We start from the raw sequence: 15571 nt of genomic DNA, 5'->3' as shown, positions 1-15571 counted from the left end.
GTTACAAGCATTAATTTTTTTATTTAGAGTGGAAATAAATGTGTTTTTTAAAATCACAAATGCGATAAAACAACTTTTGGCAGAAGTTACAAGTAAAATCTTCCTCTTTTGTATGAATATTACGATGTCTCTTTAAATGATTTTTATTATTAAACGACTTTTGACAAAAATTATAAATATATTTTTTCCCTTAGTATGAATTCTTAAATGTGATTTTAAAATAGAATTTTGATTAAAAGACTACTGACAAAAGTTACAAACATAATTTTTCTCTTTTCTGTGAATATTTAAATGTACTTTTAAAGCATAACTTTCCCTGAAAGACTTCTGACAAAAGTTGCAAACATTATTTTTATTCTTTTGTATGAATATTTACATGTCTCTAAATTGCTTCTGGCATTAAATGATTTTTGACAAAATTTACATACATAATTTTTCAAATATAATTACGTTACAAATATAATTTTTCTCCTTAGTATGAATACTTAAATTAGAAATTTCATAGAAACACTTCTGACAAAAATTACAAATATAATTTTTCTCTTTTGTATGAATATTAATATACGTGTCGAAACAAGTTTTATTATTAAATGACTTTTGACAAAAGTTACAAATATAACTTTTCTCCTTAGTATGAATATTTAAATGCGATTTTAAATTAGAACTTTGATTAAAAGACTTCTCACAAAATGTACAAACATAATTTTTCTCTTTTGTATGATTATTAAGATGTCTCTTTAAATAGCTTTTACAATTAAATGACATTTGACAAAAGTTGCAAACATAATTTCTCTCACTTTTATGAATATTAAGACGTGTCGTTAAATTGCTTTTAATATTAAATGACTTTTGACAAAATTTACATACATAATTTTTCTCCTTGGTGTGTAAATTAATATGCATCTTTAATTAAGAAACATCACTAAAACATTTTTGGCAGAAATTACAATCATAATTTTTCGTTTTTGTATGAATATTTAAATGTGATTTTGAATTATAACTTTGATTATATTCAATGGATTTTTCTTTCATAATTCCATCATATACTGAATTATTTATTTACACATCTCTTTTGAGTAATGCGATTCTTGGTACTTCCCTTGGAGGTTCCTTTATCAATAATAACCTGTAAATAAAAAATTACTAATAATTCAAAGGTAATTATGAATAACGTAAAACTATTTGAATTACAATAACATTAACACGTATAAAAAATTGAATATTTTAAAGATATATTCATAATCAAAGTGGTTTTGGATATTAATTAATCATCAATGAGTTAACTTAATTATAATAAGGTACTTTACTTATCTTATATTTACACATTTGGTTGAAACTTTATTATCACAAGTATGTTTTAGGAAAACAAAACTATTTTGCAAATTTATAACAGGTAAATATATTTATTATATACGTTTTATCAATATGCATGTATCAGACCTACCCATGCGTTTTATATACAGGAAGTCTGGGCTGAAAGCATCCAAAACTAATTGCCTACATTTAAGAAAACGGTCATAGTAATCTCTTAAATGTAGGGTCAAATGACAGAATGTATCTCAAAAATTTGTTCAGTATACTCTTAGAGTCAGCAGCATATACAAACCTTTATGAATAACCACTTTATGAATAAAGTGACAAATGAAGAGGTATTGCGGCAAATAGATGAAGAAAGAAGCATTTGGAAAAATATAGTTAAAAGAAGAGACAGACTTATAGGCCATATCCTAAGGCATCCTGGAATAGTCGCTTTAATATTGGAAGGACAGGTAGAAGGGAAAAATTGTGTAGGCAGGCCACGTTTGGAATATGTAAAACAAATTGTTAGGGATGTAGTATGTAGAGGGTATACTGAAATGAAACAACTAGCACTAGATAGGGAATCTTGAAGAGCTGCATCAAACCAGTCAAATGACTGAAGACAAAAAAAAAAGGTCTTATAATGCCGCAGATGCTCCCAAACATCTGGCAAGAGTTAGATTATTGTCTAGGCATCTGACCAGCTAAAAAAAAGTGCATACACTGAAGTTGACTAACGTACATTAAAACATGACGAGTTGCTAAGTTTATTTTAAAAAAAAAGAAAGAAAGTTATTAAATTATATTAAGATTAGTTATTGCTCTTAATAAAAGGTGTACTTTTGGATGCTTTTAGTCTGGACATCCTGTAGATTATAAAGTGTATATATATATATATATATAAATAATACAATGATAAATTTATAATAATTAAAATAAAAACACCTCCTACTGTTTGCTTTTTTTTAATTCTTACAAATTAGCATTTGTGTGGTACACAACTTTTCATCAATGTATTTAATACGTCTGATGAAGTGGTGCACACTGCAAGAGCGCTAATATGTATATTTACACATACAGGGTGAGAAACATAAAACTGAACTGAGAGAGCTTGAACTGCAGTTATTTAAATGTACCTTTATCACTGCTTCTATTAACATCATTTTTGGTGCGTATGTTACTACTCTAACCTACTGCTGTCAGTTGTTAACTATTCATGCTTCACTGCAATAAGTTTCATTCCTTGAGTTGTGCTTTTCTGACGCCTTAATAGATCAAGGAATGGGTTGCTAATCAGTGTTCTTAAATCCTTTCCAGGAACACATCAAATATTCGCTAAAAAATTTCTGAATAATAGAATCCCAGCTAAGAGCAGCATATACAATTCAGTTAGAAAAAGGCATAAAACAAAATTGAATGAATAATCCAAGAATTAAAAGAAAAAATAGGCCAAAAAAGAATTGTTTTAAACAATTTTCAATTGTTAAACAACTGATTTCCAAAGAGTTAACTATTAGATCAGCTTGGTAGACTAAATATACACACACACAAACAAGCTTACATAAACTGTATGTAATCCAAAATTTACATAATAAAAAGTTAACACAGTGGAGCACCAATTTTCCAGATATCCAACTAACTACACTTCTTAGTAATTTAAAAAAAAATTAATACATTATTTTAAAAATTTAAAGACTATTCAAATAAATATTTTTTTCAAAAGGATTTTTTTTATCAATCTTTATTTTACTGGATTTTTTAACTGAATCTTTGTAATTCGTTTAGCAAAAATAATATGTATCCTTACTCTTTCATTTTCAACTTTTAAATTTTCTAATATAATCAAGTTCATCTCTTCAATTGCTAAAGGATCTTTTTCAATATCACCATTAATAACATTTGGCGGTTCCTCTTTCAGTTGTAGTAAACCTAATTCCTGTAATACAAAACAAAATTTGAATGCTATAAAGTAAATATATTTATGATTATTTGTATAATTTATAAAATAATAATAAATTGCAACTCTAATTCACTTTCAACACACATTAACAGTTCAGCGACTGTTATATTATTATTATTATTAGACTTTAATGTGCAAGGTTTTGCGTGGGAAAACCACTAAAATGTTTCTTTTGTAAAATTTTAACATCCAAATGTAAGTCTTAAAGTGCTGCTACTCACCTTAAAACTTATGCTACAAATTGTAATATTTACAATCAAACAAGTGTTAAACTGTTGCAGTAATTCTCCTGATTTAGTTTTTTCTAATCTTACTGACATTAGTGTTAATATTGCTTATGGTGAAATATTTTATCGTGATAAATATCATTTACCACATTGACCATAATTTGAATTCTTATCTCATATCTGAAAAATATATACCAGATTAAAAAATATATAAATTTTGGAAGATACAAAATTTCCTTGATGAGTTTGGTTCTAAATAATATTAATTTTTTTACAGATACTTAAACATGATGCTTTTTTACTGGAACGTGGAAATGGAATTTTGTAGGAAAAGAAAATTGCCATGCTTGACTGGGACTTGATATTCAAATAGAAATTTTTGCAGATGAATTGCAACAATGTATTAAAAATGTTCTTGATTGTCCTGCACCAAAAGTACTTACAAAAAAAACACAATTTTCAAAGTGTTTTTCTAGTGTACTTATAATTACTATTATTAACCCCTTACCACTCTTTGACGGAATATTCTGACGTAGCTGATTAGTACAATTGAAGTGTTTATTGGAACTATGTGATGTCTACTTTTTGTCTGGTGACAATTCGTTCTGTCATAATAATAAATTATTATTTCATAATTTTTTTTTTTTTTAGTAGTATTCTGCAATAATAGATAACACCAACTGTTTGTTTATTACAGTATAAAATGACAGATTTTCATGTGTAAAATATATATATATATATATATATATACACACATATGTGAATATATATGTGTGTGTGTATACATATTTATACAAATGTGTATATATGTGTATTATATTGTACAAAGTGAAATTATCTATAAATATACCAGTATATAAATGTATTATTATGGAAATATTTTGTGTGTAGGTAAAATTATAAAGCTTACTGTGTAAATTTTTGTATATATGTAATGAAAAATCTGCAAATGTTTGAGCGTGCATATGTACACACCTGCATATGTTTGTAATGTGCGAGTAATATATCCTGGATGGAAAAAGTTTGCAGAACTGAATTAAAAATTTGAAATTTGAAATTAAAAATGTTCTTGATTGTCCTGCACCAAAAGTACTTACAAAAAAAACACAATTTTCAAAGTGTTTTTCTACTGTACTTATAATTACTATTATTAACCCCTTACCACTCTTTGACGGAATATTCTGATGTAGCTGATTAGTACAATTGAAGTGTTTATTACAGAGCTATCCTTGCTTATGAATGTTAATTTTGTTATGTACTTATGTTTTTTATTTTTTTAATGTGATCTTATATCGATGGGTTTTATGCTTGTCTATCTGAATTAAAATTAACAACACTTCCAAAATTTATAAACTTACCAAATACCAAACAACCAGCCTTTGGTTTAGGAAAAACAACAATCACAAAATTCTAACAAGTACTTTGAAAATTATTAAACTATCAGGAATCTGAGGTTAGATTTCAATTCCAAATTCAGCAATATGAACTAAAAAATCCAAACCACCTAATGAAAAAATCATCCAGAAAATAAACAACAAGGCAATGGCGCAAGCTTGATTGAACCGGAATTACAGAAAAAATCATGAAAACAGCCAAAAAAAAAAGCTGAACTTCAGAAGTAAAATTCATGTTTGAAATATCAGGATAATTGGAAATTAAAACAGAAGACAACAAATCGGTTTAACATAAATTCTTTTTATCTGTGTCCTAGGGAAAGTAATAATAGAATGGGATAAGAACATGAAAAAAGTTGAGACAACCTAAATAGAATCGGATTGGAAATAGAAAGAAATTGCAATTAACTGCTTAACCTTAGCTGATGATGTTACAATTTTCTTGGAGAACCTCAAAAAGGCAGCAGAACAAGAAAACCAGCTAAAATAAATTGCACGGAAAATAAGGCTAAAAATTTATTTCAAAAAGGCAGAATTTGTAACCGACCAAGATCCCCCCCAGGACCCAAAAAACAAAATATGGAAAAATCAATAAGTAAAATTTAAATATACGTCGGAGAAATAATAAATGAATGATTTAGATAAAGAATTGTTTGATTTCTTTAAAGCAAAAGAATGAAGAACTCTTAGAAAACAAGAAATGAAAATAAATAGAAGAATAAGAAATGAATGCAAAATACTACTTCATGGTCCTCAGTCAGTCAAACATACAAAAAAAAAATAAAAATAGCTTACATGCACAGATGCATCAGTTTCTGCTACATTCTCCTCTCTAATTTAATATCTTTATTAAGAGGAATAGCTTCATTAATAAAAGTATTATTTACAGGCCCATTCATTATCTGTACAAAAAAGCCAAAAAACAGAAACAAAGATTAAAATAAACATCCATAATAAAAAAAATATATGTATAAAAAAAGAATGTTCATAAGCATCTCACTTGTAATTACTTAATGATTGTCCTGGTTTATGCTTTATGGTGGCTTGAATGAGGTTATACTTGATTCTAATGCAAGCTATCTTTATTAAAAATATAAGAACAAGCAAATAATATTAACATATTGATTGCCATGTGGCTCACATTAAATCTGTCTGTGAGACCATGTCTCACTGATTCTTTCAATCTTAGTAAAGTATGTGATTTTTCGTCTTTTTTTTCTTTTTACTTGCTTGTATGATGTAAACGAAGTATTGTCATCATGAAAAATTTCACTTTTCAGATTTCAATGGAAATATTTATTTTGACCATCCCTGAATCCAATTTGACTAGTTTTGGAGTGATGTCCGTACATACGTATAGTATATATCTCGCATAACTCAAAAACAATTAGCCGTAGGATGTTGACATTTTGGATTTAGGGATGTCATAACATCTACTTGTGCACCTCCCCTTTTGATTGCAATTGACCGAACCAAGAGTGTCAAAAAAGCACAAAATCCAAAAAAATTTGGATTTTAGACTTTTTCTTAACGATAGTAATAAACTCACTCATCGAGAGCTTTTCAACAATATCATAAGTGGTACTTATTTTCATCGCTTCCAGAGTTATAGCCAAATAAAATTTTAACAGATAAATACTATACTATTTTAATAGATAATAATCCACAACAATCTGGAATACGTGAAAAAAAAACAGGATAAACAACCCAAAGCAGAGGGCTCATCACACTGCCTTAGCGACACCCCTTGGACAGCATCTTGCTCACTTCAATGCCACCATCATGAAGCAATACATTTCGGTTACAAAAGTAATTTTGTAGCATCTCTTCCCTATCTCTTCAACAGTACATGCCCAACGATGCAACTGATACAAGGCCGAGGGCCACCAAGTTGGTGACCTTTTATTAACCTATTCAAAACTAAAACTCTTGTGAGAACACCACTGCTGACACCTAATGAGCGAACAAGCATTCCACGGTGATCCCATCATACCCGGGAGTCATTTTATGTCTTGCAAAACTGCAAGTAACCTGCTGAACCTCAGCCTCAGTAATCTCCAAAATGTAATGCCACCACTGTCCAATATACAGATATTTTTGGATATACATTAATGATAATCATTTCACCTAAATATGTAATTTCTTGATATTTAAATATTAAAATTTTTGATTTTTTTATCTATTCCTTCTTCTATTATCCTTCTGAAATTTTCAATATTGGGATTTTGTTTCTATTATTAGGAAACTATGTTGTTTAATTGTATGCAATATGTACCAGTTTTGTTTAAACAATTTTCTAAATCTTGAATTTTGATTTTCATCTCTGTCTCTTGCCAAAATTATTATGTTGCCAGAAATGTTAAAATATTTATACCGTAAATTAATTTTTCACTTATCAAATAAAAATCTAATTCTTCACGATTTTTAATTTACTCATAGTTGAAAAGATTAATCTACATATCACAGTAAGAGACAAGTGAGAAATTTAAATTATTTTAAAACAGTTGAAAGATAACATTTTAAAATGGTTGAAAGAAAACGACTTTCAGGCTGTACGAGATAATTCATAAATGTTTTACCTCCATTAGACAAATGCATCTCTAAGAGTCATTTTACAATATTACGACGAATATTAACTACTCTTGTTCTGATAAAGATAACCCAAAATTTTGTGGAAATTCTTTTAATCTTTCCACTAGTCCCTTGTAATTCATTCATGCACTCGGATACATGTCAGTACCACTAACATATTATTTTTTAGTTGTAGGTAATGAAAAATAATAATACACTGTAATTTTTTTGGTATAAATTATGAGGCAAAATTAATTGTTTTACACATGACAAGTGTAAATTATTTGTAAATCACTGATAAAAAAAATTAGGAAACACAGTTATTACAAATTTAATTCTGAGAAATTATAAGTCAACTTAAAACAAATATAGGGGTTGTTCAGAAAAATTATAGCTTGATAAAGAAAACCGAAAATTTTGCAATAAGTTCTTCAAACGTTCAACTTAGTTCATTTACAATTCGATACATTTACTCAGATTTTTCAACTTTTGAATACTTTCATTATCATGTGATTTTTCTAACTCTGTGATGCAAGCTGTTCCCTCACCTTAGAGCATCATTGAAATTAATGTTTGTCAAGCGAGCCATTTCATCAGGTTTGGGAAGGGAAGTAATCATTAGGAGCCAAATCAGATGAATAAAGCCAAATCAATCAAAGAGCCAAATCAGTCTAGTTATAAAAGGAAAGTCTGTTCCTAGTATGCCTATGTACCCTATTATTTATTTTATACCTAAATATAAGTTTTAAATATTTAGCTTTAACAGTAAATTAATTGCTACGTAAGATTACAATTAGCAATAGTTCCAATGACCAGACTGTGGGTCTATATGCCATCAATACGAAGCCTAAAGAGGTAGCAGAAGAAATATTAGTTAAAAAAAGATTGATTCGTTAAATGTTATCTCAGTCATCTAAAGTTGAAATCGATTTGCTTGTTTACGTTGTTCATACGAAAGGCAGAATTATGTTCATACATTGTAAATTGAGCATAGTAAACAATCTTTGCTCATTAAAGCACAATAATTTTTTTATTTATTTATAATGGAAAAATAACTGATTTTTTTTTTTTACTTGCAATGAACCATCATTATAGATGTGTTTTTTCACTCAATTCTTTGTATATTCTCCTGAAGATAGGGATAACAGGTAACAATAGTTTATTGATAAGAGATTGTAGATCGTTATTACAATAATTTTTTTTTTTTTTTTTTTTTAACAGGGAAAAAGGATGGATATCAGATGTGGAAGAAATTTATAAATCATAAAGATTTATTATAATTAAAATTTTAGTATTATCATAACCTATAAGTTTTTTTTTTACTTATGTTATTTGCCTGTAATCTGATAATGTATCATAGACAAAAATATTTTCAAGCTGTTCTTATCAAGGTTTTCCCACGGTTTCCCTTGATACAATAGGGCAAATGCCGGAACATGGCATACTTTGGTATCCTTAATCGCATTTAAAATAAGAAAAACAAATATTATTTACGAGGTTTATTTTTTTTCTAGGTCCGATCAGTCATGAAATTAAAAACACAGTGAAAATAAAAAATTTTTTATTTGTAACAAGTACTTACATAGTTACGCTATTTCTCTACATAGTCGCCACTCCGATTTAGACATTTGTCGTAGCGAGGTACCAACTTTCCGACACCCTCGTCATAGAACGGAGCTGCCTGTTTTCAGCCATGTTTCTACGGTGGTCTGCAGCTCGATGTCTGTGCCAAAATGTTGTCCTCCTAGCCGGCGTTTCATGTGAGTAAAGAGGTGAAAATCAGATGGAGCTAAGTCCGGGCTGTATGGTGGGTGATCAAACACTTCCCGATGAAAACGCTGCAGGATCTTCTTTGCAGTGTGCGGCCGACCATTGTCATGGAGAATGACAATGCCTGATGACAACATTCCTCTCCCCTTATTCTGAATCGCCCTTCGTAGACGTTGAAGAGTCACGCAGTGATGGTCGTGCCACGTTCCATGAATTCCACCAAGAGAACTCCATTCTGGTCCCAGAACACAGTAGCCATACACTTTCTGTTGGAGAAGGAAGGTTCGCTTGAACTTCTTCGGTTTACTGGGAGAAGGAGAATGCATCCACTGTTTGGATTGTTCTTTTGTTTCTTCAGTTTCGAAATGGACCCGTGTCTCGTCCCCTGTGACAATTTTGTTCAAAAAATCTTCTCCTTCATTGTGGTAGTGCTGGAGAAACGTTAGGGAGGCATCCATTCTCATTATTTGTGATGGTCGGACAGCATCTTGGGAACTCATCTCGCACACAGTTTGCGGTATTGAAGTCTCTCACCAATGGTGCACCATTGTGAGTGATTGGACCTTGAAAAAAAAATAACCCTCGTATTTATAATTATATTTGTTGTAATTGTTTTCATTATCTGCTTAATGCCGACTTAATGTGACCCCGTTATCCATTAAAAATTGAAATTTAGCTCAAATATTGCGGTTTATCTACATATAAATATAAGTCATTGATAACATAAAATTTTGTACTTATTTAAAAAAGCTGGGTATTTATCGCCGTTTAAAAATTTTTAATTTTTGTAGAGGCATTATAGGATCTAAAAATTTGGTACAGTGCTGTATATACCAGTTGTTTGCAGTATTGAAGTCTGTCAGTCGATAGTCTGTAGCTTAACTGTTATAGAGTTTCTATAATATATTTCCAAAAAGGGTAACTAAAAATTCATAAAACGGGAAAAATATTTCTCTGCATAAGTGTAATTCTATTAAATTTAATCCCGGTCCGGCCGTACCCCTAATTAAAGTAAAGTAAATTAAAAAAAATTCTTTGGGGGAAAATATTAAATAAAATTTTTTTTTATTTCTCATATCGATTAAAAATGTTTTCAACTTTTGTTTGTTAAAGTGCCTCGGTTAAAAATTTGAAATTTTATTTCGGCCAAACACCCTGATCCCGTTTTCCAGTTTTCGCAAACGTTTAATACATTTCCCCCTCCAAGATAGTGCCTGTTGTCTACCAAGTTTAAAGAAAATCGGTCCACGGGTTCCAAAATTATAAGACAAAACACAAGCCAACATACACACGCACAAACGTCCGACCGATACAAATATTTTTTTTGAATTTGGAGCATTGGAATAAAAAATTTATTTTTCAGATTATATAAAATTTATTTAAACAGATTATTTAAAATTTATTTGGAGGGAGGGGGGGTTTAACGTTACCTTAAGGCACCAAACTTAAAAAAAAAAAAATACTAATTTTTTAGACATTTTTTTGACCGATTTACTAGTAATTTCCCATTGCAGCTGTAACTGTTGTAGCAGTATATATCGCTGTAGCCGGAAAGTAGAAATAAACTAAGTGACAAATTGGGAAAAAAAAAAAGAGTATAGTATTGTATTTTATTTCGAAATTCCGTTATACAGAGTGATAGGGAAAGACTTCAGCATCTCATTCTAGAGGCTAAAAATAAGAAAAAAGTTCATATAAACATAGATCCAAAAACGCTTCTTTAGCGAGTTATACAGGGTGAAAGATTTTGACCGAGTTTCAGTTCCTCCGGGTAAATTTAAGGCTTTCTGAAATTCTGGGAAGGTTAATAAGGGGCAAATTCAATTGTTTCTTATGGGTTTTGAGTTGGGAAATCGAAAAAAATAGGTCCCAGAACTGTATCTCTCTTAGTTTCTAATATATCCCATGTAAAACGCCAAAAATAGGGTCAAAAAACACATTGTTTCACATACAGGCAAGAATTCACTAAAATCGAAAAAAGTGAACATTGCTTCGAAATTGACGTGATCGGTCTGTTCAAGAAATCGCCGACAAACATCCACTCGATGTTCTTTCTACTGTTATTTGAGTTGCACTCAAATAACAATCCAAGAACATGTGGTTTCAGAGGAGGGTATGCGAAACAAATTCTGCCAGCCGCACGTCACTAAATATATCCGTTGACGAGTAATTAAAAGCGTTCGGTAATTTTCTTAACAGATTTCGTATATCAAACGTTATATTTATTGAATTACTAGCAGATTTTAATTTAATAAATAATTCGTAAAATAATTTTTCAAACTTGTTTTAGCATAATGAAATTCATTTAATAAGTTCTCACATATTTTACTCCGTTTACTAATTCTGTATTTGATTATTTTACAGTTTATATTAGTTCGAAATGATCAATTACGGAACGAAATTACATACATATGCACAAGATGAGAGACTTAAAACAGAACCGAACCCGGTTCCAAATATAATTATTTGAGGTCACTTTTAACGCTGCTTCTTTCTACTACTACGTCTGAACTGTCGGTTGCAAACCGTTTGTGCTTCAGCGCTGTATAGTTTTGTTCTTTACCGTTATATTTTTCTAAAACGCCTTATTAGGTCGAGGGAAGGGGTTTTAAAGGGAAACGGTAAGTGCGTTCTGGATCCTTTCAGGAAACGCGTCAAATACTCGCGGAAAGATTTCCGAATGCCAGTAGCTCAGCAGAATAGCATACACGATTTGTTTAAAAAGTAGCGTTCAACGGGATCGGTTTCAAAGGCAAAACGAAATGAACGATTCCGGAGGCAAAAGCTGATATTCAAAGAATTTCTGCCGGTCGGAAAACATTTATACTTAAGTTATCACAACAAAGTGGTAAAAAATGCAGATCTTGCCGTAAGAATCTTCACGATTTTAATTTGAAATCGTATCGTGTAACGATTTTGCAAAAATTTAAGAGAATAGAAACCGAAAAGTTTTAATTGTTCTATCAGGCGTTTAAAAACCGATGATGCTCAATTTCATGTCGGTCGAAACACGGTTTCATTTAACCGGGCGTGTTAATTCGATTGGCACCAGGTACAGGATGACTGAAAAGCCACAGCGGATGTTTATTCGTCCATTTCATGATGAGAAATTCGGTGTACGATACGATTCTGATATCGAACAGCACCACTTTGCGACCGGATTGTCGATACAGAAGTATTACCGTACAATATTTGTAGATTTCTACTATCGGTTAACAAATGGTGAAAAGGGGACGGCTTCTTCAAATACGACGGAGAAACATAAAAAAATTCACTAGCACGCGTTCGTACGGTTTTTTTTTTGTGTAAAAGAACGAATTGTCAGTAGAGGACGATGGATTCAGCGTTTGCCAGATTTCTCTTCAGTTTTTCGTTTGGGGCTTTTTCAAGGAAAGAGTTTACGAACCAAATCCTCCACCATTATCGATGAACTGAAAACGAATTTTCAACAACATTTTGCGTCACGCGTCTCTCAATAAGCTCTTTCGAGCACAAAGATGCATGCTTCCGTCGGACGGTTATTTCGAACGTGTTTTGTAAAAATTTGGTAAATATATAAACTTTTGCTAATGTAGTTATAGAATTTAATTTAACTTACGTCTTCATCGTTTCATTTCATTCGTAAAATGTTACATGCGGCGACTGGGTTTAGTCGTTAGCGGTTCTCTTTTAATTCGGTACCCGTTATAACGGGCATCGTAATTAAAAGGATTATCGACAACCTGACACAGGAAAAATCACTTTTAAAAATTAAGTAGCCGTTCCCGATAATTACAAACATCCCGTGTCAGGCTTACTAAAATAAACGAGGCATGAAGTATCTTTTCCATACCTTCTTCGCTGAACCAAATTTACTTTCACGTATCAGCATGACAATGCCGTTCAAAAGTAGATGATGTGTTCAGCGCTGGGACTGGGACAGCGCATGGACTGGGTATACAGATCGGCATTACTGCTCTTAAACTATATCATTTGTACAACACATGTTTCACATACGTTACAGTCATAAAGATTGTGAAAGCAACACTTAATGGACCCCTTTCAACGAGTTATAAAATTTCTAGTAAGTTAGAAACACGATTAACTAAATATAACATAAAACTATATTTTTAAGATAAATGGATTAAATGAAAAAAAAAATGTTTTCTAAAATTTTTTAAAGAATTTTATTACTATTTTTCACACGGTTTTTAAAAATACCCTAATTTTATACAATAAAAACAATTTTTTTTATTCTATAGGTAAAATTAATAATAGAGTTTTGCATCGATTAATCTTTAAAGAGTATTTTCGATCAGAAGAGTACTATGAATCTTTTTCCCAAATCCCAATACATTTTTCTGATTGTCTATAGATTGTTAGGAATAGAATTCAAGTAATTTCAATAAAATAACATTTTATTAGAACATCTTGCTGCAATATTTTTTGTTTAAAATAAATTATCACGTTAAAGCAAAAGGCTTTAATATTATTTAATTATTATTTTCTTTTCAAATGCATATGTCTTATATAAAATAACTTTAAATCGGCGTGTATCTATTTCTATGTATTATAATATTATTCTCAAAAAACCATAAGCTGAACATAAACTATTTACTGCAAGTCAAGCGATAATAACCGTGTGAAAATTCTGTTTTTGTTTATTCATTTTGACATACCTAGAACTATTTAAAACGGTTTATCCCGTTAAATGTTTTGTGTAAACGATAGGGAGGGGTTATTTCATACTCTCAACACTCAGATAAATACGTTAATATTATTAAACTCAAATTTTGTGTTTCGGTGTTTCAAATGCAGTTTATCAGCTCGTTAAAAATTAAAAAAAATAAATTATAAAGATTTTTAGAAATCTATCTTTATTATTATTTCTACTTATCAGAATAATCGATTTGTTTCAGTCTCTGCAACAACAACCTGAATGGTGTTAAATTAGTTTCAAAAAAGGTCTGTGAAAAACATAAGCCGTACACCAAAAGGTCGGTGAACAGAAACCGTAGAAGTTCTACAGTGTAGGGTTTATTGTGTGGACGCAAAAATTGTAGAAGTTTATCGAAAAAAATGTTGCATGCGGTCTCAAAATGTTAATTTTCAATAACCATAAATGTATTCACAATTTTGGCATACAATGTCTCCAAATTTCTTAGACAAACTGAAATAAAGGAAATATGAATCATTTAATATACAAGTTATTAAAACGTTTCTTTTATTAAAAGAATTGTACATACATTATATAAATCATTCCAAATGATCTGATGTATAAAATAATTAGTTTTAATAATAGTGTATATGCAATGCAAAAAAAAGAAGAAAAAAACTAGCTACAAACTGCAAAGACCCTATACTAAATAAGAGATAATTTATACCACTCTGTCAACCTTATTTAACTTTTGTGTAAAAGTTTTTAGATAAAAATTACATGTAAAATTTTTCTAACCAGTATGAATAGAGAGATGTGATTTTAAATTACTGCTTTGATTAAAAGTTTTTTTACAAAATTTACAAGTGAATTTCTTCTCACCAGTATGAATATAGAGATGTGATTTTAAATTATGCTTTTGACTAAATGATTTCTTACAAAAATTACAAGTGAATTTCTTCTCAGCAGTATGAATAGTGAGATGTTTTTTTAAATTACTCTTTTGATTAAATGATTTCTTACAAAAATTACAAGTGAATTTCTTCTCACCAGTATGAATAAAGAGATGTGATTTTAAATGATGCTTTAGACTAAATGATTTCTTACAAAAATTACAAGTGAATTTCTTCTCACCAGTATGAATAGAGAGATGTGATTTTAAATGATACTTTTGACTAAATGATTTCTTACAAAAATTACAAGTGAATTTCTTCTCAGCAGTATGAATAGTGAGATGTCTTTTTAAATGATACTTTTGACTAAATGATTTCTTACAAAAATTACAAGTGAATTTCTTCTCACCAGTATGAATAGAGAGATGTGATTTTAAATGATACTTTTGACTAAATGATTTCTTACAAAAATTACAAGTGAATTTCTTCTCAGCAGTATGAATAGTGAGATGTTTTTTTAAATTACTCTTTTGATTAAATGATTTCTTACAAAAATTACAAGTGAATTTCTTCTCACCAGTATGAATAGAGAGATGTCTTTTTAAATGATACTTTTGACTAAATGATTTCTTACAAAAATTACAAGTGAATTTCTTCTCACCAGTATGAATATAGAGATGTGATTTTAAATTACAGCTTTGATTAAAAGTTTCTTTACAAAATTTACAAGTGAATTTCTTCTCATCTTTATTAGTAGAGATATGTGTTTTTAAAATACAGCTTTGATTAAAGGTTTTTTTAGAAAAATTACATTTTAAGTT

The 15571-nt window shown here is 29.9% G+C and overlaps 1 long non-coding RNA gene across 1 annotated transcript; it reads right to left on the bottom strand.

Annotated features, from left to right (window-relative positions):
* Positions 1-778: 778 nt before the first annotated feature.
* LOC142333105 (uncharacterized) lies at positions 779-9775 on the bottom strand. The gene is made up of 4 exons (XR_012758526.1): positions 9034-9775; positions 5676-5782; positions 3107-3235; positions 779-1126 (listed from the first exon to the last, which is right to left on the bottom strand). It is a non-coding gene; the product is annotated as an uncharacterized LOC142333105 (long non-coding RNA).
* Between the last annotated feature and the right edge of the window lie 5796 nt (positions 9776-15571).

This window comes from Lycorma delicatula, chromosome 12 (assembly GCF_047948215.1).
Source record: "Lycorma delicatula isolate Av1 chromosome 12, ASM4794821v1, whole genome shotgun sequence".
Taxonomy (NCBI): domain Eukaryota; kingdom Metazoa; phylum Arthropoda; class Insecta; order Hemiptera; family Fulgoridae; genus Lycorma; species Lycorma delicatula.
The sequence above is the reverse complement of the archived record's forward strand: the minus strand, read 5'-3'. Positions and strand labels throughout refer to the sequence as shown.